The following is a 25161-nucleotide window of genomic DNA, read 5'->3' on the forward strand; positions in this document are numbered from 1 at the left end:
AGAGAGAGACAGAGAGAAAGGTCTTCCTTTGCCGTTGGTTCACCCTCCAATGGCCGCCTTGGCCTGCGCACTGTGGCCGGCGCACCGCGCTGATCCGATGGCAGGAGCCAGGTGCTTCTCCTGGTCTCCCATGGGGTGCAGGGCCCAAGCACCTGGGCCATCCTCCACTGCACTCCCTGGCCACAGCAGAGAGCTGGCCTGGAAAAGGGGCAACCGGGACAGAATCTGGCGCCCCGACCGGGACTAGAACCGGGTGTGCCGGCGCCGCAAGGCGGAGGATTAGCCTGGTGAGCCGCGGCGCCAATTGTTTAGCTTTTATATTACTTTTATTATAGTAATAATATCATCAAAAAATTATAAGATTTGGTTACCAAACCACCTGATGGGTGTCCCAACTGAATAAGTGCATGATTTATTGTAAGCAAGGATAAAATTCAATTTCATTTGTTAACATTTGACTTTCCAGTCAAATGTTGTCTCCAGATTCTTTTTTGTCTTAGCTCCTAAAGAGAGAGCGCTGTGATACCACGAAGGTGATAGAGGTTCTCGGCTCACCAGGATAGACTTGGTGCAAACAATTTAATATGTGTCTAGCTAACAGGCATATCTGAGGTTTAATCAGAATACTTTGATGTGTTGAGATCTTCACCCATTTTGAGGCCCTAAAATCACACACACATCCATATATACGCAGGGACAGATACATTCTTTTATTTGATACCTCCAACCCCCTACACTCTCTGATTAAAGTATCATTATTACTATTATTTGTAGCAAGGTGTTCCCAGAGCTGTGATAAATCCTGCAAAAAATCCCCAAGTTCATTGTCTGCCAGTTTATCATCGTTGGTTTTCCTGGTCCCTATTTACTGTTCAACTTCAGTAAGTCAGATGCACAATAATTTGTATATTTTTCCTTACTACTTAAGTTTCTCTTGTAGTTGAATTAACGAGACAATTGGAAACATCTGGCGCATCTTCCCAAGAAGCTACATCCTTTGAGAAACTGTTGGCAGGAACGAGTTTAGGTGTTTGTTATGTGGAAGTATGATCTTCCAGATTAACTGAAGGTTCTGGAGCCGTCCTGGGGAATAAAGTCCTTTAGTTTTAAATTAATAGAAAGTGAGTAAAATTAAATCCATAGTAGGTGTACAAGGTAAATTTTTAAGTCAGAGTTTCAGTTTTTGAATCCTAAGAAAAATATTCTTAGCTCTGAGTTTGGAAAGAAGTTTATGAGCAGTTTAAGTTCTGGTCTTTGTCCAGGGAAGAAAACATAGTGTCAGATTTTATTAGTTTATAAATTGGACAATAGAAAATGAGAATTTGGTGCAATGAAACGAAATGGGTATGTAGTAAGACCTTGCCCTCTAAATTTGATTATTAGTATTTACCTTGTTGCTTGCTGCATGCGTGTGTATAATATGCACACATGGATAAGATTACCAACAACAGGATATATGAAGTACAGTTGCTCATGAGGAAAGTAATAAACTTGAAGAGAATTCAATTAATTCTTCCCACGAGTCTTACTCAAAAGTTTGCTGTGAAATCCTCATTTGAAGCATAGAGCTTTTCATCACACTTGTGTTTATTAGTGCAGCCTGTTTTATATTTAGTCTCTACTTAAGGAATAAAAGACTTCTCTAACCTTAGATTACTCTTCTTTCACTCCAGAAAGATCTCCAAATATTTAGAGTTTAGAAGCTTCCAAGAAAAATGTTGAGTGATTGTAGTTTTTCAAAAAATTCTAAGACTTAGAAACTTCTTTGTTTTAAAAGCAATAAGTACAATTATTTAAAGTTTTAGTAGAGCTAGGTTAAAGATTACTCATTAGGAAAACAAGAGAATTATTTAAAGATCCAATGCTTTTAAAATTGTAATTGAAAATTTAAATTGGCAAACAAAAAAGCGGTCTGCAGCCTAATGTTTATTGCAGCTCAATTCACAATAGCTAAGACCTGGAACCAACCTAAATGCCCATCAACGGTAGACTGGATAAAGAAATTATGGGATATGTACTCTTTAGAATACTATACTGCAGTAAGAAACAACGAAATCCAGTCATTTGCAACAAAATGGAGGAATCTGGAACACATCATGCTGAGTGAAGTAAGCCAGTCCCAAAGGGACAAATACCATATGTTCTCCCTGATCGGTGACAACTGACTGAACACCAAAAAGGAAACTTGTTGAAGTGAAAGGGACACTATGGGAAACGGTGACTTGATCAGCATAGCCCTGACTGTTAATGAACAACTTAATACATTAAAAAAAAAAAAAAAATTGTAATTGAAAAATCTACAGATTCTTGAACATGAAGAAATTCTTCTTGAACTCCATGTTCTCGCATTTGTTCGTTTGTTGCAGTTAGATTTCTTCCTTTTAATTTAGTAATACAAACGTCTGAAAAATACAGGGTGTAGATTATGCTGACAGTTCAGTTGCAAAATACTCTGCCTTCCATTATTGTGTACTCTTTTCTTTTCAACTATTTACTTGATGAAGCATTTGTTTGTTTATTTATTTATTTGACAGGCAGAGTTAGACAGTGAGAGAGAGAGACAGAGAGAAAGGTCTTCCTTCTGTTGGTTCACCCCCCAAAGTGGCCGCTACAGCCGTCGGCATGTTGCATGCCAGTGCGCTGTGAGATCTGAAGCCAGGAGCCAGGTACTTCTCCTGGTCTCCCATGGGGTGCAGGGCCCAAGCACTTGGGCCATCCTCCACTGCACTCCCTGGCCACAGCAGAGAGCTGGCCTGGAAGACGGGCAACTGGGACAGAATCCGGTGCCCCGACCGGGACTAGAACCCGGTGTGCCGGCGCTGCAGGCGGAGGATTAGCCTAGTGAGCCACGGTGCTGGCTTGATGAAGCATTTGTAAAATATCTTTGGTTTCTGGAAAATATTGTTCATTTAGGGACAATGATGTTCTTGAAAAATATTGGGGACTAGTTTTCTGTGCTCCTAAAAAGTCAAACAATTCGTAGGAAAACTCTTGGATTTTATCCCCTCAAAGTGTCTTCTTGTGTTTCTTAAAACACTGTTTTAGTCTATTTCCTACTGCTCTATAAAAAAAAGAAATCCAGAGGCTGGATACTTTACAAAGAAAAGGGTTTATCCGGCTCACAATTTTTGAGGTTGAAGAACATGACCCTGAGTTCTACTCAGTGCTGGGGAGGGCTCCTTGATAGCACATCCTTGGCAGATGGTGTCACAACAGCAGGTGCATGTGTGAAAGGGAGAGCTAGCATGGCCAGACAGGAAACAAGAGAGTGATTCGGGAGTCATTCGCTCTTTCATGACATCTCACTCTTGTGGGGACTAACTGGGGTCCCACAAAAACTACCTTAACCTGTTCTGAGGTCAGTGCACCCCTGACAGCCTAAGCACCTCTCCCTAGGCTCTGCCTCCTCAAGGTTCCAACACCTCCCAACATGTCTACACTGAGGACGGAGCTTCCGACACAGCAACACTTGGGGGACAAACCACATCCAAAGCAAGGAGGCAGCCTCCATGGAGACACTGTATTCTTTGTTGTCGATGCTACTGTAGAAATAAAAATATATATCCTATCGCAGACTTGGGAGAACATAAGCATGCAGGGTATTTATTATCCATGCATATAAGGCTAGCACTGAGGGGCTCAGTCACACTCCCTAACAGGCTGTGTTTAAACTAAGCGACAGCATGCTTCGCTTTACTGCACTTCACAGATGTTGCATGTCTTCAAGTTGCAAGTGCAGGGCCACCTCATGTGGAGCAAGTCTGCTGGTGACATTTCCCCAAGAGTGTGAAGCTCATTTTGTATCTCTGTCACACATTTTGATGATTCTCAGCTTAGTTCACCTTTTTTCATGATTCCTATGTCTGTTCAGATGATCTGTGATCAGTGACCATTATTATGATTGTTTTGAGGCACCATGTCTACGTAAGAGTGAACAAAATTGGCAAATGCTGTATATTCTGCCAGCTCCAATTGTTTGTCCTGTGATCTCTCTCCTTCTCAGGCTGCACCATTTCCTGAGATGTAACTTGATTGAAATTATGCCAGTTAATAACATCACATTGGCCTCAGAGGGCTCAAGTTAAAGGAAGAGCCCCACATCTCTCACGTTAAATAAAAAGAAACAGTGCAGCTTAATGAGAAAGGCATGGCCGGCTGAGATGGGGCAACACAGACCTCTTCCACCAGTCCAGCAAGTTGTGAATGTGAAGGAGAACCTCCTGGAGGAAATTTAAAGTTGTATTCCAGTGAGCACGAAAGACAAGAAAGTGAAACAGGCTTATTGCTTATATAAGTGGAGGATATCCTAGTGGCCTAGATAGAAGACCAAAACAGCCATAGCCTTTCCTTCAGTCAGAGCTTCATCCGAAGGACGTCTCCTACTCTTTGGTTCTATGAAGAGAGGTGAAGAAGTTTGAAAGAGCAGAGACTGGTTCATGAGATTTGTGGAGAGAAACCATTACTATAACATTATCATAAACAGTAGACTACAGTATTGTGGTGGAAGGGAAGGCATGCGTGCTGAAGTAACAGCTACACATCATCCAGAAGATTCAGTTAAGATAATTAATGAAGGTGTCTGCACTAAACAGATTTTCAGTGTACACAAATCAGCCTCCTTTCAGACGAGGATGCCCTTGAGGACTTTCATAGCCAGAGAGAAGTCAAGTCCTGGCTTCAAAGCTTCAAAGAATAGGCTGGCTTCCTCTTAGGGGTTAATGCAACTGCTGATTTTAAGTTAAAGCCAATGCAAATTTATCGTTCCAAAAATCTCAGGACCCTCAAGAATTACAGCAAATGTGCTCTGTTGGCAGAGCAGCAATGCCTTCTAGATAGCACATCTGTTTACAACATGATTAACTGGATATTTTAAGCCCTCTGTTGAGACCTAATGCTCAGGAAAAAAAATCCTTTTAAAATATGATTGCTCATTGTCAGTACACCGCATCACCCAAGAGCACGAAATGGAGAGCCACAAGAATGTTGCTCTCACGCCTCTTAACATGCATTCCGCAGCCCGCAGATCAAGGAGTAATTTGGATTTACAAGTTTCATTCCTTGAAAAATACATTTTGTATGGCTATAACTGCTATATATTGTGATTCATGGGTGAGATCAAAATATCAACATTAGCAGGAGTTTGGGGGAAGTTGATTCCAAACTTCACGTATGATTTGGAGGAGCTCATGTCCTCAGTGGAGGAAAACTGTAGATGTATGGACATAGCAGGAAAACTAGAATTTGAAGCAAGACCTGAAAGTGGGACCGGATTGCTGCACACTCAGGATGAAACTGCCACAAGAGGAGTTGATTCTTAGAGATGAACAAAGGAAGTGATTGCTTGAGATGGAAACTACTTCCGGTGAAGTTGCAACAAGCATTGTTGAAATAAGACATACACTTAGTTAAGGAAGCAGCAGCAAGGCTTCAGAGAATCAATTTCAATGCTGAAAGAAGCTCTGCTTGGAGTGAAATGCTACCCAACTGCCCGGCATGCAGAGAGCTCATTTAGGAAAGGAGTCAATTTAGCAGACCTCATGGTTGTCCCATTTTTTAAAGATTGATTTAGTTGGAAGGTTGGAAAGTTAAAAGGCAGAGAGACACACACATACAGATTGAAAGAGAGGGGCGGTGAGAGGGAAGGAGGGAGAGAGATATCTTCCATTTGCTGGTTCACTCCCCAAATGGCTGCAATCACCAGAGTTATTTCAGGCCAGAGCCAGGAGCCAGGAACTCCATCCTGGTTTCCTACATGGGTGATTGGGACCCAAGAAATTGGGCCTTCATCTTCTGCTTTCCCAGTAACATCAGCAGGGCCCTGAGTGGAAGTGGAGCAGCCAGGACTAGTACCGTCGGCTTCCCAAGGGATGATGTAACTAGCTACTTCACAATGCCGTGCTCATTGTTGTCTTATTTTAAGAAATTGCCACAGTCACCCTAACCATCAGCAACCAACACCCCGATCAATCATCAGCCATCAACCCTGAGGCAAAACCCTGCCCCAGCGAAAAGATGATGGCTCACGGAAGGCTCGTATGATCCTAGAATTTTTTAGCAATAATTTTTTTTTTTTTTTTGGAATTTAAGAGCCAGAGACAAAGAGTTCTCCTTTGGAGATTCACTCCCCAAATACCCTAAACAACACCAGCTTAGGGGAGTCAGGAGCCCAAAACTCAATCCAGGTGTCCCAGGTTGGTGGTGGGACCCAACTAGCAGGGTCAACACATAGTAGCAGGAAGCTAGAATTTGGAGCAGAGCTGAGACTTGAGCCCAGACACTCCGATATGGGATGTGAGCATCCTAACCGGTGGCTTAACTCTTGGGTCAAAAGTGTGCCCCATGGAGTGTTTTAATTAGGTGTATGCATTGTTTTTTAGACATAATGCTATTAAACGTAATAGACATAATGCTATTAAACACAATAGACGACAGTATTGTGGTGTGAGCATAACTTTTATACGTACTGAGAAGATAAATCATGTGATATACTTTATTTCAGTATTTGCTTTATTAAGGTGGTTTGGAACCAAACTTGCCATCTCTCCCCAGAGGATGCCTGGGCATGTGTGCATCATAGGTATTCTTGTTTGCTCACTGTCGAAGGAGGAACATTGCTAAAAAGTAATCTTATTTAAATTATAGATCTTGGGCCGGTGCCGTGGCTCTCTTGGTTAATCCTCCTCCTGCAGTGCTGGCATCCCTTATGGGCGCCGGTTCTAGTCCCAGTCGCTCCTCTTCCAGTCCAGCTCTCTGCTGTGGCCCGAGAAGGCAGTGGAGGATGGCCCAAGTGCTTGGGCCCTGCACCCGCATGGGAGACCAGGAGGAAGCACCTGGCTCCTGGCTTCAGATTGGCGCAGCACAGGCTGTGGCGGCCATTTAGGGGGTGAACCAACGGAAGGAAGACCTTTCTCTCTGTCTCTCACTGTCTATAACTCTACCTGTCAAATAAATTAAAATAAAATAAATTATAAGTCTTCCCTGACTCAGAAAACTTTTAGTTCCCCCTCAAAACTGACATATTATAGTAGGCATTTTATAGATAAACTATTACTTGATATAAATAAAGTAGCTTTCACGTAGAAAAAAACATTTTTATAACTCAGAAATGCTTATACAGTTTCACATTCTGAAAAGCAATTACATTTGTGTGATCAATTATTTAGTATTTTAGATGAGTTATTCTGAAAGTTAAAACAATGTGAGAATGTCTTACTTCTTACTCAGCTCCCTGATCAGGTGCCTGGGAAGCAGCAGCTGATGACTCAAGTACTTGAGTCGCTGCCACCTCCGCGGGAGACCTGGATGGAGCTCCTGGCTCCTGGCTTTGTCATGCTCCAGCCTCAGCTGTTGCAGCCATTTGGAGAGTAAACCAGAGGCTTGAAAATCTATCTCTGCCTTTCAAATAAATAAATAAACAAAATTTTTAAAAAATTTAGAAATGTAAAAAAGTGACACACAGTGCATGTCTTGGGCTTACAGACAACACTGTTTCTGTTGTAATTACTCAGTGGTGCTACCATAGCTCAGAAGTGGTCTAAATAATACATAAATGAAATAGCATAGCTCTGATCCAATAAAACTGTATTTACGGTTACTGGTGTCCAATTCACTGGCTGTAGTTTTTTGAACTTTGCTGTGTCTTTAACACCCTACATGATCAGTATTTGGTCTCATTTTTAATATTCTGATAGAACAGAATTTGACAACAGGGAAAATATCCTAAGGAAGTGAATCTGTACTTCTTTGTTGTTCAGTGCTCTGAGCCTCCAGCTGTCCTGGAAACCTAGAACCTGGCTAATGCAGAATGCTAACTTGTCATTGTTCAGTTATTGAGGACTTCCCGAGTGCTGGGTACATCATTTCATGGTGTCCGCACCTGCCAGGGAGAAGCTGAGTCACAGTGAGCTTGGGTTAGTACTATGCTTAAGATTTGTACAGCCAATAAGGAACAGATTTTAACCCAAATCTGTGGCCATGAAAACCCAACATTAAATGTCTTTCTTCTACATCTTTATCGAGTTGGCCTTAGAAATAGTCTTCATGTACTGATGCCATCAGAAATACTTCTGGAATAATAATGAGACAAAATGACAAATATTCAGGTTTTCATTCCAAACATGAAAGGAATCCACTGTCTAGCCATGTCCAGCACACTGGCTACGGTGACTTGGGGTGCAGGTTTACTACTGACTAAATCAGAAAGAGCCACCAGAAAGTGGTCCTTTCTCAGTGAGTGCAGAATCTTAGTTAACCCTCTTATCCTGTATAGGAAAACAGGAAAAAATGAGAGTAAAACTGAAACTAGAAAACTCATGATGTCTTCCCAAAGGAATCTTGTTTCTTCCTTTTTTTTTTTTTTTTTTTTTTTTTTTTTTTTTTTTTTTGGTGGGGAGGACTTTAAACACAGACTTCTAACTATTTTAGTTCTTTGCAACTTAATTTGCTTTTTCCTTTTCCCTCAAGTAGAAAGTGCCTGGGCAAAGAAAAGAAACAAACAAACAAAAAAAAATCCCAAACATCTTTGATTTTCTTGCTTCAAGTTTAGAGATAGGAAAAATGGCAGTTTTCCCCTAGAACTGGGCAAGGCAAAGGTAATAGGGGACTCAGCAAGACAGAGCTGCTGAAACTCCCTAAGGGTCGGGACGCAGAGTCACACGGGCTAGACGCTATCTTAGCAATACCATCCTCAGTTTGACTCTTAGTGAATCAGACATGTTCGTTACGTTTGCTTGTTCCTATTGAAATATCATGGGTTTATTTATTTATTTGCGAGGGAGCGAGAGAACAAGCAAGCACACAAGTTTCTAGACTTTGATTCACTTCCCAAATGCCGACTGAGATTCCCTAAACTGGGGCTGAAGTCAGAATGAGAACTGAGAATTTAAGTCTCCTAGGTGGTTGGCAGAAACACAAACACGTGATCCATCACCTTCTCCCAGGATCTGAATTTGCAGGAAGCTGGTGACAATAGCCCCGGCTTGATGTCAAACCCAGGTGGCCTGATATGGGGTGTGTACATATTACTTGGTGTCTTAACCTCTACTTTCCCCCAAACATCAGTTTTTGCAAGTCTTCCTTCGTAAGATTTACCTTCTGTCATTTTGCTCACTGTGATTGATTATTCCAGGAGCCACGTGTAGTTTTCTTGTATGTCTTTTGAAGTTTGATGAATAGAAAACGTACATGAAGGAGATTGATGTTAGGTATTGGAATGCTGGATGATGTTATAGATGTGCAAACTCCCTCACTGTGAGAGTTGTTCTCAGAATCCCAAGGGCTGTTTTGTGTTCTTTTTACCTCTAAGCTCTACTTCTTTTCCCTAACGCGATCTTTGCCAGTGCCTATAGTATTGTCTTTCTCCCTCCACCCCTACTTTAAAATACTGATTTGGAGTTCTTTTTTATGACCTTGTTATCAATGCATGTCTAATTGTATATGTTGAAACTATTTTATCTCCATTTGTGGGTTGTCCTTTCCTGCGTTTTAGTGTTGTTTATTTTTTATTTGAAAAGCAGGGAGGGGGGACAGAGAGCTCTCATTTGTTGGTCTATTCCCCAAATGCCCATGAATAGCTGCAGCTGGACCAAGCCAAAGCCAGAATTCTGAACTCAATCTGAGACTCCCATATGGGTGGCAGGTACCCAGGTGTATGAGCCATTACCTGGTGTCTCCCAGAGTTTGCTTTAGCAGGAAGCTGGAATTAGAAGAGAGCTGGGATTCAAAGCCAGGCACTCTGAAATAAATTGTCTTTCAACTGTGGAGTCAAATGCCCACTCCTTTGGTATTCTTAATAAATGGATTTTTTTTTTATGTTTTAAAAATCCTTCTTTGTTCCAATGCTATAAGATATTCTTCTGCATGACTTCCAAAAATTTCATTGATTTATCTTTTTAATTTAAATCTCTAATCCAACTGAGATTGATTTTTGTGTGTTATAAAAAACAGTGATTCTACTTTTTTCTCCACTAGGATAATCCATGGTGCCAAAACACGTATTAAAAACTTTTCCCTTTCCCCAGTGACCTACTAAATTTCTATGAGTAGACTTGAGCCAATACAAATTTTTTTAATCAACTTTAGCTGTATAATATCAGCTTTGATATCAGGTAGGGTGTGTAACAGCATATAGTTCTTCTCAGTTTAGAGTTTCCTGATGATTGAGCTTTTATTAGTCCATAAAATTTAAAATCAGTTATTAGAAATAATGAATTACAATCACATTGAGTGTATTAATTAATTTGGGGAGAGTTGAGAAATTTGCAAAATTGAGTAATTCTATCCATACTTGTAATAAATATGTTCATTTATTTAGACCTTTTACTGAGGACTTTCCATAAATTTTATGATCCTCTGGGTAACTACTTTTATTAAAATTATTCTCAAATATTAGATGCTTTGATCATATCTTTTTAACATTTTCTGGTGTACAGAAATACAATTAACTTTTCAGATTAAATTTGTCCTTAGCAAATGTGCTGAACTTTGTTAATAATTATGATTTTTTTCCTATGGATTCTTTTTATGTCCTTTGTAAACAGTTAAAATACCTATAAATAATAATGGTTTGTATTTTTCACTTTATGTTTCTGTGTGGGAGCAAACTGTTGAAATCTTTACTTAATGTATGCTAAACTGATCTTCTGTATATAAAGAGAATCTAAAATGAATCTTGATGTGAATGGAAGGGGAGAGGGAGTGGGAAAGGGGAGGGTTGTGGGTGGGAGGGACGTTATAGGGGGGAAGCCATTGTAATCCATAAGCCGTACTTCGGAAATTTATATTCATTAAATAAAAGTTAAAAAAAAAATGGTTTGTTTTTTCCTTAAAAAAAAACCCTTTCCTTTCTCTATTCTTGCTGATTTATTTAGTTAGTGTCTACTTCAGTGTTATATTAAAGATAATTGAAAATGAATCTTGATGAAGAATGGGATGGGAGAGGGAATGGGAGATGGGATGGTTGTGGGTTGGAGGGAGGTTATGGGGGGAAAAGCCGCTATAATTCAAAATTGTCAAAATTTGTACTTTGGAAATTTATATTTATTAAATGAAAGTTGATAAAAAAGATCATGGGTATTTTCATTTTGTTTCTGACCTTAAAGGAAATTATTTTAATAATTTACATTCAGTATTATGGTTGCTATAGATTTTTTTGAAGATTTATTTATTTAAAAGGCAGAGTTATAGAGAGAGGGAGAGAGAGAGAGAGAGAGAGATCTTCCATCTGCTAGTTCATCCCCAAATGGCCACAGTGGCCAGGGCTGGGCCAGGCTGAAGCTGGGAGCTAGGAGCTTCGTTCAGGTCTCCTACAAGGGTACAGGAAGCCTTAGCACTTGGGCCATCTTCCACTGCTTTACCCAGGCACATTAGCAGAGAGCTGGATGGGAAGTGGAGCAGCCGGGACATGAACTGGTGCTCATATGGAATGCCAGCATTGGAGGCAGAAACTTTACCTACTAAGCCACAACACCAAGCCCTGCCACAGATTTTCAATGATATACTTTATAATTCTTAGAAATGTGCCTTTTATTCCAAGTTCTGTCTCTATGGCTATCTCTCCATATAAGTACACAAGTGTAAATATCTACACACATAATAAATAGGTTGGACTTGCACTTTTAGTGTAAAACCTACGTTTTAGTGATCTATTGTACTGCATCATGATCACAGTCAATAATAACGTGTGATATAGTTCAAAATAGCTAAAGCAATAGATTTTTTTATTTTTCTTTATTATTTTATTTTATTTTTTTTAATTTTCTGACAGGCAGAGTGGACAGTGAGAGAGACAGAGAAAGGTCTTCCTTTTGCTGTTGGTTTACCCTCCAATGGTCGCCGCGGCCGGCGCACTGCACTGATCCGATGGCAGGAGCCAGGTACTTCTCCTGGTCTCCCATGGGGTGCAGGGCCCAAGCACTTGGGCCATCCTCCACTGCACTCCCGGGCCACAGCAGAGAGCTGGCCTGGAAGAGGGGCAACCGGGATAGAATCCGGCGCCCCGACCGGGACTAGAATCCGGTGTGCCGGCGCCGCAAGGCGGAGGATTAGCCTAGTGAGCCGCGGCACCGGCCTCAATAGATTTTTAACATCCTTAACACAAACATTTAAGCTGGCAAGATAATTGATATGTGAACCTTGGCCAGATCTTTCTTCCATGTACACATCAAAACATCACATTGTAGTTATAAATATATACAATTATTATTTGTCAAATAAAAATAAGTTATTAACAAATAAATGGAATCATATAAAATGAATAAACACATTTCTTAACTGATGACATCATTATGGCCTTATTATTTTAATATACTAATGGAGTTTCCATATGAGCTTCTCATTTACTAATTTTCTCATCCTTTTTTTTTAATTTTTTGACAGGCAGAGTGGCCAGTGAGAGAGAGAGACAGAGAGAAAGGTCTTCCTTTGCCGTTGGTTCACCCTCCAATGGCCGCCACGGCCGGCGCGCTGAGGCCGGCGCATCGTGCTGATCCGATGGCAGGAACCAGGTGCTTCTCCTGGTCTCCCATGGGGTGCAGGGCCCAAGCACTTGGGCCATCCTCCACTGCACTCCCTGGCCACAGCAGAGAGCTGGCCTGGAAGAGGGGCAATCGGGACAGAATCTGGCACTCCGACCAGGACTAGAACACGGGATGCCGAAGCCGCAGGCAGAGGATTAGCCTAGTGAGCCGCGGTGCCGGCCACTAATTTTCTCATCCTAAAATAACCTGCAGTTTACCTGGGGTTGGCTTGCTAATGTTTTGTTTAGATGTGTGGCTCAAAATTTCCTGAGTGAGAATGGTATCTTCTTTTCCTCTTTTGTAAAGGCTCAGTTTGTTTTTGTATAAGTGTTATTCCAGAATAAAAAGAAAAAAAAATACAAACAGGGGCTTGGGGGAAGTTACCGCTATTTGTATGTGTTTTTGTGTTTTGAGTATTTTTTTTGAAATTTAATGGTAATTCTTTCCTTGAGTGTTTGGTAGTATACCCTAGAAGATCACATGGGTGTGTACTGCCCCTAATGGAATTACTACAATGGTTCTACAGTAATTTGTATAAACATTTATATGATTTCTTCTGGAGTTAATCAAGCTACAATTTTTAGAATTTTTCCATGTCAGTTAATATTTTAAATTTATTGTTGTGCATGTATGCGTAACACAGCCTCTATTATCTCCTTAATATCTTAGCATCATACTTAGTTACTTTTTTATTGCTGATATTCCTTACTTATTTTTTATTTTTCTCTTGTCCATCTTGCTAGAGAGTATCACAGAGCCAGTGCGGGCTTTCTGCGTGCTTTCTATTGTTTGCTGCTATTCTACTTTATTCTACAGCCTTGCTTTTATTCTGCTGTTCATTTTCTAACTCCCATATGGAGTCAGTATTTTAATAGCATTTAACTTTGCTTATTTTCCAGTGAAATGTTTAAAGCTATCAATTTCCCTCTAAGAATTGCACTAGCAATTTTCCCTCCATTTTTGGTATGCATACCCTCGGTTGTGTTCAGTTTTAATGTATTCAATATATATTTGCCTTTCATTAAGTTCTTTGTCCGTGAGTTATTTAGAATTTGTCACTTTGTTCTTTTCTTTTAGGTATTGTTTTACCCAACTCAGTGGGTTGACATCTTTGATCCATTGTGGAATTCTGACCATTTCATCTGATTATTGCTCTTCCTTTATTCTTTTCTCTGCTGTAACTGATTTTGTATATGTTACTGCTTTTTGACTTAATTAGATTGTGGCAGGTAACATAATGTGAAACATACTAATCCTTTGATCTCTGTTGGAGCTTACTGATGACCCAGTTCATAGTAATTATTTGTGTCCTAAAAATATGTTTGTCTAACTACATGCAGTGTGCCTACAAACACATACTCTTCAGATAAAACTTTTTATTGTTTTATTCAGCTCTGAGATATCTTTGTAACACACTCTTCCTTGCTTGATCCACAAACTCCTGAGAGAAGGTGTGAAATATCCCAACTGTGATGATTGTTCTGTTAAATATCTTTTACTTTCAAAGTTTTACTTTAAATGGGTGATGTGGTCTCATTATTTACATAAAAGTTTAAAGGGCTAGCTCTTCATTATAAATTAAACTGAAAGGCAGAGTTACAGAGAGGCAGAGGCAGAGACAGAAAGAGAGAGAGAGGTCTTCCATCCCCTGGTTCATTCCCTAGGTGGCTGTAATGGCTAGAGCTGAGCCAATCCGAAGCCAGGAGCCAGGAGCCTCCTCAGGGTCTCCAATGTGGGTACAGGGGCCCAAGTACTTGGGCCGTACTCCACTGTCTTCCCAGGCCATACCAGAGAGCTGGATCTGAAGTGGAGTAGCGGGGACCTAACCAGCCCACATGGGATGCCAGAGCTGCAGGTGGTGGCCCTACTCACTATGCCACAGCGCCGGCACTGGAACTATATATATTCTTTAGGTATGCCTCTGACATTTGGCATTGATTCTCCTCTCTGCTGTTTAACTCCTGTTTGAAATCTTTATCTTTCAATAGAACTAATGCAATCACAGCTGTTGTGATTTCTGACATAATTGAAGTTATTTATTTCATTTTTTGACAGGCAGAGTTAGACAGTGAGAGAGAGAGAGACAGAGAGAAAGGTCTTCCTTCCGCTGGTTCACTCCCCAAATGGCTCCTATGGCTGGCACGCTGCGCGGATCCAAAGTCAAGAGCCAGGTACTTCTCCTGGTCTCCCATGGGGTGCAGGGCCCAAGCACTTGGGCCATCCTCCCCTGCACTCCCGGGCCACAGCAGAGAGCTGGCCTGGAAGAGGGGTGACCGGGACAGAATCTGACGCCCCGACCGGGACTAGAATCCCGGGTGCCGGAGCTGCAGGCAGAGGATAATCCAAGCGAGCTGCGGTGCCAGCCATAATTGAAGTTATTTCTACCATTCATATTTTTTAAACTTTATCCTAATTTCCTGTTTTTATTTTATGTTTTCATTATTTTTTGCCATTGTCTTCCTTCTAGTTACTTTTTTGATCAATGTGAATTGGGAAGCTTAATAATTTATTTTTACTTTCAGGATTACTTTATAAAATTCAAGATGCATACATTAAAAAGGCTAATGTAATCATTTTACCCCATTCAGAGGGGTGGGTGAGCAGCTGGCAGAGCAGTTTGGGAACTCTTGGGATGCCTGCATCTCATATCGGAGTCCCTGGGTCTGAGTCCCAGTTACGCTCAAATTCCACCTTCCTGCTGAAGCACACCCTGGAATCCAGCAGGTGATGCTACCTACGTGGGGGACCCAGATTAGAAGTTTAACTCACTGCTTTCTCCTTTCTTACGTGCTAGTCGTGTCCATATTCCAATTTTATTTTTTAAGTCACTAAATTGAGCACTTTGATGTGTTTTACACGGATATTTTTGACATAAAATTTATTTACCCACAAACATATCCATTTCTTCGGTCATCATTCACTCCCATGTTTTAGGTCACTTAACCAAGGGTCACTTTAGTTTTCCTCGAGTCCTTTAGTCTTTTGGTATAAAATTATTCCCATTTGTTTGTCTGAAAATCATTTTATTGTCATCCTATTACTGAAAGATAGTTTGACTATTTGTCTTGGTTTGCTCATTTATTGATGATATTGCTATGTGATCTTCTGGCTTATTAATCATCGAAAACTCAGATATCGATGCAAAGATCATTTTCTACAGGTAATTTGCCTTTTGTTTCTGGCTGTCCTTAAGATATTTTCTTTGTCTTTGGTGTTTTGTAGCTGACCGTAATGCATTTAAGTGTGGGTTTGTTTTCAATAACCTGGGGTTTCTGAAGCTGAGCAGCGCTGTTTTTCAACAATCCAGGAAGTACCTCTGCTAGCTCTTCACCACTGCCTTTCTCTCATTTTTTGCTTTCTCTCTTCATACTTTCCTCTGTCTTTTTAATGTGTATTTCATATTTTCTGTTTCCTTTTTTCTCAGTGCCACTTTCTAAGCAATTCTTTAGATTTACCTTTGAGCTTACTAATTCTTTTGACTGTTGTGCATTCTCTTTTGGGTATTTAATACAAAGGCCAATTTAAAAGTGTTTAGTGATTAGATTTATATTTCTAATGATTCTAATTAGTTGTTTTCCAGAACTACAAGGTCTGCTTTCATGATTTCTGGTTTTGTACTTGAATAGATTTTTAATTTCTTTTTTTTATTGTAGTAGATATTATTCTTATCTGATTATTTCAGTGTCTGCAGTATCTAAAATGTATGCGTTGAGTCTTTTTATTTCTGAGCTTTCATTGATTTTTTTTAAAATATTTTACTATACATGTATTTGTTTTGAGAATTTACCTATGGAACTTGTTTGAAACCTGGGCTAAACATAAGTTTTACCTGAGACTATTGTATTTTTATACCAAGTATCTGAGAGCACTTAGTGCAACTCTGGTTTAGAATGAGTTACCAGTTTGAGGCTTCGGAGACTTGCGTACGAATTCTGGCCAGAACACCTTTGAGAATCTGTTTATGGTTGCAAGGATCAAGATTATTTGTTTGCTTCTACTGAGACAAGACTGGCAAATGTTCTTGTTACATATTTCTGTTCTTCGTTTGATTGTGAGTGTCCCTCACATGAAAGGCACAGCTCTTTCTGTTCACAACTTGAATTCAGTGTTCCTGTGTGCTTTCCTGTCTTGGGAAGCCCATACTTTGTTTTCTTAGCCTTTTGACACAAAACTAATGTTGAAAGTATCCAGGGTTGGTGGATGCCTCCAGAGATAGCTTATCTTTCTGGATACCTGCTTTTATTTTATTTGTGTGTGTTTATCTTTCCTTCCTTTTTGTCAGTTTAGCAATGAATGACAAATATTTTGTAAATATTTCATCACAAGCATCACTTAAGCAAGCATGAAAGAGGAAAGAAAATGGAAGGAAAGTACAAGGAGACCTCAAGAGTTTGAGGAGAATGGCATTAAAATAAAAGTTAAAAAGATAAACTTTGTTTCTGAACATAAGCACTACCAAGTTGAAGAAACTTGTAAAGAATGATACCACCATTCAGTTCATCTGAGGATCCTGGGAACTTAGCCATGTAGTCATTTTCACATTGCTAACTGTAAAGGCTATTTTACACTATTTTATTTATTTGGTGGTGGGGGGGAGTGGAAAGAGAGAGAGAGGAGAAATAGAGAGAGAGGGACCTCGCATCACCTTGTTCATGCCACAGCACTGGGGCTGAGTAAGTTCTGAAACCAGAAGCCAGGATCTTAATCCAGTTCTCATCTGTGAGTGATGGGGACCCAGTTGCTTGAGTCATCACTCCTGCTCCCCAGAGTCTCCATTACCTGAAAGCTAGAGTTAGGAGCCAAAAGTGGGAATCAAACCCCAGTACTCCGCTTATGGGGTAGGGATGGGGGTTTCTTAACTGGCTTCTTAATTGTGGGGCTAAATGACTGTACCTTAAGGACTTGTTAATATTACAAAGCAGAATGAGCCAGAAGGAGCCAAATCAGGTGGATGCTCACTCGCCCTAGTTTGATGAGAAAAATGAGCAAACACATTGTGATGATGGAGAAGACCTCTGATGAAGCTTTCCTGGGCATTTTTTAGCTAAAGCATTGGCTTTCTCAAGTGAAAACGCTCTCATCATAAGCAGATGTTACCTAGAAAGTTAATAAGAAAAATGCACCAAGCTGCGTAAAAATAATATTCCTGTGACATCTGCTCTTGACTGGTCCACTGTTTGACAGGATCAATTCCACCTCTTGGTAGCCATTGCTTTGGTTGTGCTTTGTTTTCAGGATCATACAGATAAAGCCCTGTTTCACCTTCTGTTGAGATTCTTCAAGGGAATTCTTCAGGATCTTGACCGTATTTGTTGAAAATTTCCACTGAAAGCTCTGCTCTTGTCTGCAGCTGAGCTGAGAACAACAGGTTTGGCATCCGACTTTGAGCAGGAAGTTTTCTCCACTTTAATGTTTCGGTCTGCATTCCGTTAACTGAAGCAAGAGATGTATTTGCTGTTGGCTGTTGTTTCTGCTGTCAATTGTTGGTCCTTTTCAATCATGGCACAAACAAGATGGCTTTGTTTCTTCAAGCCTGGCTCTGCAGGCTTCATCTTTAACATCACCTTATCACTTTTTAAAATGGAGTATCCACTTGTCAGCTATCATTACAGAAACACTGTCTCTGTAAACTTTTCATAAAACATGAGTGATTTCATCTTTCCTCCACCCAAGCTTCACCAGAAATTTGATGTTTGTTCTTTCTTCAATTTTATCAGAATTTTTGTTCTCTGACAGATATTCTTTTTCTTTTCTAAAGATTTATTTATTTATTTGGAAGTAAGAGCCACACAGAGAGAGGAGAGGCAGAGAGAGAGAGAGAGAGGGAGAGAGAAAGAGAGGTCTTTCATCTGCTGGCTCACTCCCCAGATGACCGCAGCGGCCAGTACTGTGCCCATCTAAAGCCAGGAGCCAGGAGCCGCCTCCGGGTCTCCCATGTGGGCACAGGGGCCTAAGGACTTGGGCTATCTTCTACTGCTTTCCCAGGCCATAGCAGAGAGCTGGATTGCAAGTAGAGCAGCCAGGACTCCAACTGTTGCCCATTTGGGATGTTGGCACTGTCAGTGGTGGCTTTACCTGCTACAGCACAGTGCTGGCCCCCATCTTATTTTCTTAGTGCCTTAGCTAGGTGTTGTTCAGATGTTTTAAGGCAAGTTAGTATTTTATTTCAGTGCAAAAATAGTTTTGAAATCTATGCAGTTTTCTTATAATACACATTTTGCACGAACATTTTGAAGACTCCATATACAGCAGACATTTCTGCTCCAAAGAGGAATTTAACTGGTCAGAAGAACATGATGAAATATAAAAAAAATTGATTATGATTGTTACCCTAAATATATCTGTGAAATGTAAGCTTGCACTGCTCTGCCACCTGCCCCCATTGTGCAGAGCGCAAATATTCCCATTAAGGTTGGCATTGATCTGCTTTTTCTCACTTTATCTGCTCCACCTACAGTACAGATACAGTTTTTCCATCAGTGGAATCTGGTCTTGTGTCTAAACACATCTCTGGGAGCTGTAACAAAGCCGGTTTCCCCTCTACCACTGCTGTCTTCTCCACTATCAGCCCTGCCAAGGCACAGACAGGATGGTGGGTAAGCGGTGCAGTTGTCAACAGTGAGGAGCAAGCCAGTCCCATAGGCGTCTTAAGTCTTTGCACTGTGTTTGTTAGTTAACCTCAGTTGCCTTCAGCCTCCTCACCCCGCACCATGCAGCTCATACCTCCAGCACAGGCTTGACCTTCATGCCCAGATCTCAATTTGAGTGCATTTTAGCATCTCCAATCCAAAAAGACAAACACAAACTGAAAATACTATTGCAAACTTTTTTTCTGTTTCTGACAACATCCTGTAAGACTTTTGTGATTGTCGTTTCTACACTGGAATTGGAAGAGAAGATATGGATGTGAATACTCTCCATCCCTGACTCCTTCCTATTTTCAGTTTTATTTGCATAGGATGCATAGCAATAAGTAAAAAACAATCTTTATTGTTAACAACTTCCTAAAAATTCTAGCTAGCAATTTTAGACGAAATCGGGTGGAAGGGGGAGGCTGGCTTTTCAGGAATTCTAACTCTATTTCTAGAATCGAAAGTGACAACTGAGTTTTTCCCAAAGGGTATTTACTTTGATTCCCTTATTTGAGGTTTGGATAAACACTTTGACTTAAATTTATGAGGAAGTCAATAATTTCACAGATAATAGAGCCATTTGCCCAAAAAACACCTTCCTGGGTAATTCTATGTGATAACTCTTGTAGTTTTACCAATTACTCAGCATTCACCAGTATGTAGAAGCCTGACAATCTTTCTGTCACTCAGTGAGTCTACATTTGGGTTAAAAAAAAGGAGTTCTGGCAAAAACTGATTTGCACTACCAAAACATTCAATTTTCCAGTCATCTTGTTTTTATCGGTTACTGTGCGCACAAAGAGGCAGAAAGAACATGGTGCCAAGGAAGGGGATGCCTTCCCAATACTGAGGAAATCGCCAATAATTCACAAAAATGGAGCCTGAAAGAGTTGAAAAGGTCACTCTCCCAGCCATGACAATAGCAGGCATTTGTTTTATCCAGGAGTTATGCTGCGTGTTATCTGTTATATGCTATCTGCATAAATAAATCATTTTGACCTGTGTTACTTCTTGCACAAAATTATCTGCTTTACAGTTGCTTCCTATCCTGATGTCATCAATATTTATAGCTTTTTCTTAAGTTCAATTCCAGTGTACTTTCAATGTACTCTTTTTGAAGCTGGAATTTTTACTCTCAGCATTTTGATGTGGTATGTTTATTGTCAGCTACAGTTATTGTTAAGGTATTCAAATACTAATTCAATTATGAGTTCATTTTCAATTTATGAAAGTAGCACAGTGCAGATTTAAACCTTGAAAGATCTGAAAAATCATTATGTCTGGTAAAAGTTCCTTACTGTGAAAATGTATTCTGACCATATAGGGATGTCTATAAAAAGATCTTTATTCCTTTAGAAAAATATTGGCTTTTTTTTAAAGAGCCCCATTTAAAAAATTGTCTAGTGTGTAAAACTGTTTATCTTCTTAATCTAGAGTGGAGTTGAGGAGAACTGTGGTTCTCCTGGGTAGCTGTTTATTCTGGGTGTGGATGCAGACATTGTTTTAACACATCATGTATGAAACACAAGTCACAAAGGACACGTGGCAAGTGCTGACCACACATAATAATACACAACCAAGGCAAACTGCAAACACAGCCTTGCCTATACCGTTCCTTTTTAAAATAGCTTTATTGCCTGTTATCTTCAAATGTGAGAGTGAACACATTGAAACCAATGTTTTCCAGCAGTCCTCAGGGAGAAAAATCTAACTTAAATCTTCCTATCGAAGGGAGATCCTGTACCCTGTGAACTGCATGGAGATGACAGGACAGGGTTGAGGGCTGCACATTCCACTGCAGCCGGGAGGGTGAATCTCTCACGTTCTCATCACAGAACATGTCATGTGCTTGAGGTGGGGCATGATGCGGTTGGCTCGCCTTGGCGGTTTCCACCCGGTGTTCAAAAATCATATATCACTTTGTGTCCTATGAATATATACAGTTGTGCCATATCAATAGCAAGTGTAAAAATTTTCATCATAAAAGAAAGAGTCAAGCAGGTTTTGTTACCCATACCACTCACCAATTTTCTCCCTATTCTGTGTTGTCCTGCTATGAGTCATGACAGTTGTTCCTCCAACTCTTACTGTGAACCTTACTCCACTTGGACAGGATTCTAGCCAGGTGCACTTTCTCTGGCTTATCTGAAAATGCCTCCTGGCCTATCAAGTCTCTGAGTTTGCTTCATGAGGATTGCTGTTTAAATGCTCATTCGTGGGTTTTTTTTTAAGATTTTATATTTATTTATCTGAGAGGTAGAGTTATAGACAGAAAGAAGGAGAGACAGAGAGGTCTTCCATCTGCTGGTTCACTCCCCAAATGGCCGCAACAGCCTGAGCTAGGCCGAACCAGGGAGCCTGGCACTTCCTCTGGGTTTCCCACGTGGGTGCAGGGGCCCAAACACTTAGGCCATCTTCTGCTGCTTTCCCAGGTCATAGCAGAGAGCAGATCAGAAGAGGAGCAGCTGAGACTCGAACCGGTGCCCATAGGTGATGCCAGCACCACAGGCAGAAACTTAGCCCACTACATCACAGTGCCACTGGCCCCATGTGTTTATTTCTTAATTTGTCTTTGAAAAGATATTTACAACATGCTGTGCAATAGACTATGAATAAAAACATGCTATTTCTGGTATGATTATGTTTTTCTTTAAATATGTGTTTATTTATTTATTTGAAGTGCAGAATCACATAGAGGAAGAGAGAGGTAGCAAGAGAAGGGTCTTCCATTGGCTGGTTCACTTTCCAGACTACTATAAAGGCTGGAGCTGGTGCATGCTGAAACCAGGAACCCAGTACTTCATCCAGGTCTCCCACGTGGGTGCTAGGCACCCAAGGGCTTGGACCATCTTCCACTGTCTTCTCAGGTGTGTAACAAGGAGTTGGACTGGAAGTGGATCAAGGACTCAAACTAACAACCCCATTTGGGATGCCAGCATCACAGATGGCAGATTTACCTGCTGTGCCACAGTGCTCTCCTGGGTCACGTTTTTTTTCACATGGTATTTTTATGTGTCTTGAGGAATTTAAACAAGTGCTCCAAAGATTTTTCTTTAGAATTTTTTCTCATTTACCTCTTTATAGCTTAAAGCTTCTTTGCCAGCATGATGTGAACAAGGTGACTTGGAGATATACATCCTATCGTCAGTGACAATAAGGCTTTTCTATCACTGTTACAGTTCTTCAGTCCTACCGTGTTCGCAAGCCCTCTGCCTCATCAGGAATCTCTGTTGCAAAGTTAACGTATGTCCTTATGTGTATGGGATATAATTAGGTACAGGTTGAGTGCCCCTCACTTGAAATGCTTTGGGACAAGAAGTGGTTTGGATTTTTTCTTCATATTTTAGAATGTTTATATCTATAGATAGATGGATGAGAGAGAGAGAGAGAGAGAGAGAGCAAACATAATGTGCTTCACATACATGATATACACATAAACTGAAGCTACTGTTATGCAGTAGTTTTAGTGTGTCTGCAACTGTCGCCTGAAGTCAGGGGTGGAGTGATCCACTGTGGCACCATGTTGGTGCACAAAATGCTTGGATTTTCAGATTAGAGACGCTCAACCTGAACACGTATCTGAGAAATACATGAAGAAAATGCTAGAACTGCTCAAAAAACTACCTCTGATATAAGTCCAACAAAGAAGTAGTAAGAACAGATATGCTATAATGTCTTACCAAGATCTTTATTTGTCTGTTGAAAATAGCAAATCATTGGAGCATGGTGTCTAGCTTACCTTCATCTTCCTTCTCTGAAGGATTTGTTCAGCTACATTTGTCTTTAGCCATAATTTTTTGTGAAGTGCTTGCCAATAAAGACCAGAAGGGGAGAAATTTGGATTACTGATTACACATCACCAACAAAATCTAAATCTACCAGCTGGGATTGTTCCTGCTGCCTTTGTCTGCTCCAGGTCAGTGTGTGGGGACAGGACAAATGGAAGTGAAATATTCATTGCTGGTAAAAATGGAGGCAAATAGGAGACTCAGAGAAGCGTTATATTTCAAGCAACTGTACTGTCAGACCAAGTTACACTGCCTCATGCTGTGATCAACAAGAAGATAAAGTCTTTGCCATCTGTTCTCTGGAGGTCCTGAGTTTAAATCTCAATGGGAGACTATTTTGGGATTGCAGTGGAAAAGGAAAGTGGGTTGTACATTTTTTATAACAAAGAAAACATATTTCTTGCATACATTTCTTTGTAAGAACAGGTAGTATTCCACCCCTACGTTAATGTTGTACAAGCTAACATTTAACTAAAAATGAAGATCCATTTTACCTTATCTTATGCATGTCAATTTTCCCTTATGATGTTTGGTACTTACTGTGTACACACAAAACAGCTATCAGTGACTATGTTAACACCGTTTAGTTTGTCTAATCATTAATGCTGTTGAATTCCAACAAATTGGAACTTGTTGATCAAATGTAAAAGTATTTACAACCTCATCAAATGTAATCCAATACCGTTTTCCCCATGTCTGGTGAAAGAGTTAAATTGGGAGATTACAAGCAAATTGAAGTGGCTTCAGCACCAAAACTAAACAAAGAACACACTTCAGCTGTGATTTGTAACAACCTGAGGGAGGTTGGCATCTAGTGTGATGTAGACTGGATTCTAACACAGCAGAGGCGAGAGTGCAGTGGCTGTGAAAGGCACTGGGGAAGAGAGCGCCCATGCATCCCTCTGCCTCAGGTTCTTTGCATCATGCCTATTTTAATTGATCTAATATCATCTCAGGAAGATAATTAATAAAACACAGTTAGAAAATACTCAGAACGAAGCCATCATTTCCCACTGGTTTCCCAGGGAGACAGCATTTAGGCCTCAAAACAAAAATCTTGAATACTGCCTGTGTTTACAGAATGTCCTCAACATACAGAAGCCTACCTTTGTTTTTTTTTTTTTCACTGCTCCCATCAGCCTGTGTGTATCCCTGTCTTACGTCCATGCTGAAAGCTGTCATTTTGTCGTAAACAAAAGGAATGTGTCCAAATACGTCGGATCTCTTCAAGAAAGTGTATATTGTCTCTGTCCTCCAGCGTGCATGAAAAGCCTAGGGGAAGCTCTGATATTCCCTTCTCCTGACGCTACAACAGAACAACTTGGATAGGTGTTTGGAATGCTACAGCCTCCCTTCCCTGTGGCCCACTGCAGTAAGTATGGACGGGCGGGCCCTTCACCATCAGCCTCCACTGCCTCTCCCAGGCTGATTTCATCTTTCCAAAACTGCAGTCCCGCCAGCCACCCATCACTGCTTTAACAAAGCCTGCCTTTGTGGGGCTGGCACGGTGGCATGGTGGGTAAAGCCACCTTCTGCCCATCCCATATGGGCACCGGGTCGAATCCCGGTTGCTCCACTTCCGATCCAGCTCTCTGCCATGCCCTGGGAAAGCAGTGGAGGATGGTCCGAGTCCTTGGGCCCCTGCATTCACATGGGAAACCCGAAAGAAGCTCCTGGCTCCTGGCTTTGGATCAGCCCAGCTCCGGCCTTGCAGCCATTTGGGGATTGAACCAGTGGATGGAAAATTTCTCGCTGTCTCTCCTCTTTGTCTCTGTAATTCTTACTCTCAAATAAATAAGTAAATCTTTTTTTAAAAAAAATAGCCTACCTTTGTGGCTTTATTCAATCTTGTTCTTCCTAGGACATTCTTAGGGCATTTCTAACACTCTATTAATTGACATTCTAACAAATTTACAAGGCTTAAGCCAATTACTACTTCATTCATGAAGACTTATCAGATGGCACTGGTGAGAAATGATTTTTCCTTTCTCAGTATTATGTAACTCTGCCTTTTATCAGTTACCTCATTGCAATCATATTAGTATAAGCTGTATACCAGCAAGTACATCAATGGCAGGAATTGTGCCATTCATCTTTACCGATTGCTTTCTGCTACTTTGCATACTCCTCTATAGAGAAAAAGAGCTCAATAATTTTTTAACTTAATTTTCTAAAGATCAAGCAGATGTTGCTTATAAGAATCTAAGGTACATAGAGCAGTTGTTT

This window comes from Oryctolagus cuniculus, chromosome 8 (assembly GCF_964237555.1).
Source record: "Oryctolagus cuniculus chromosome 8, mOryCun1.1, whole genome shotgun sequence".
Lineage (NCBI taxonomy): Eukaryota > Metazoa > Chordata > Mammalia > Lagomorpha > Leporidae > Oryctolagus > Oryctolagus cuniculus.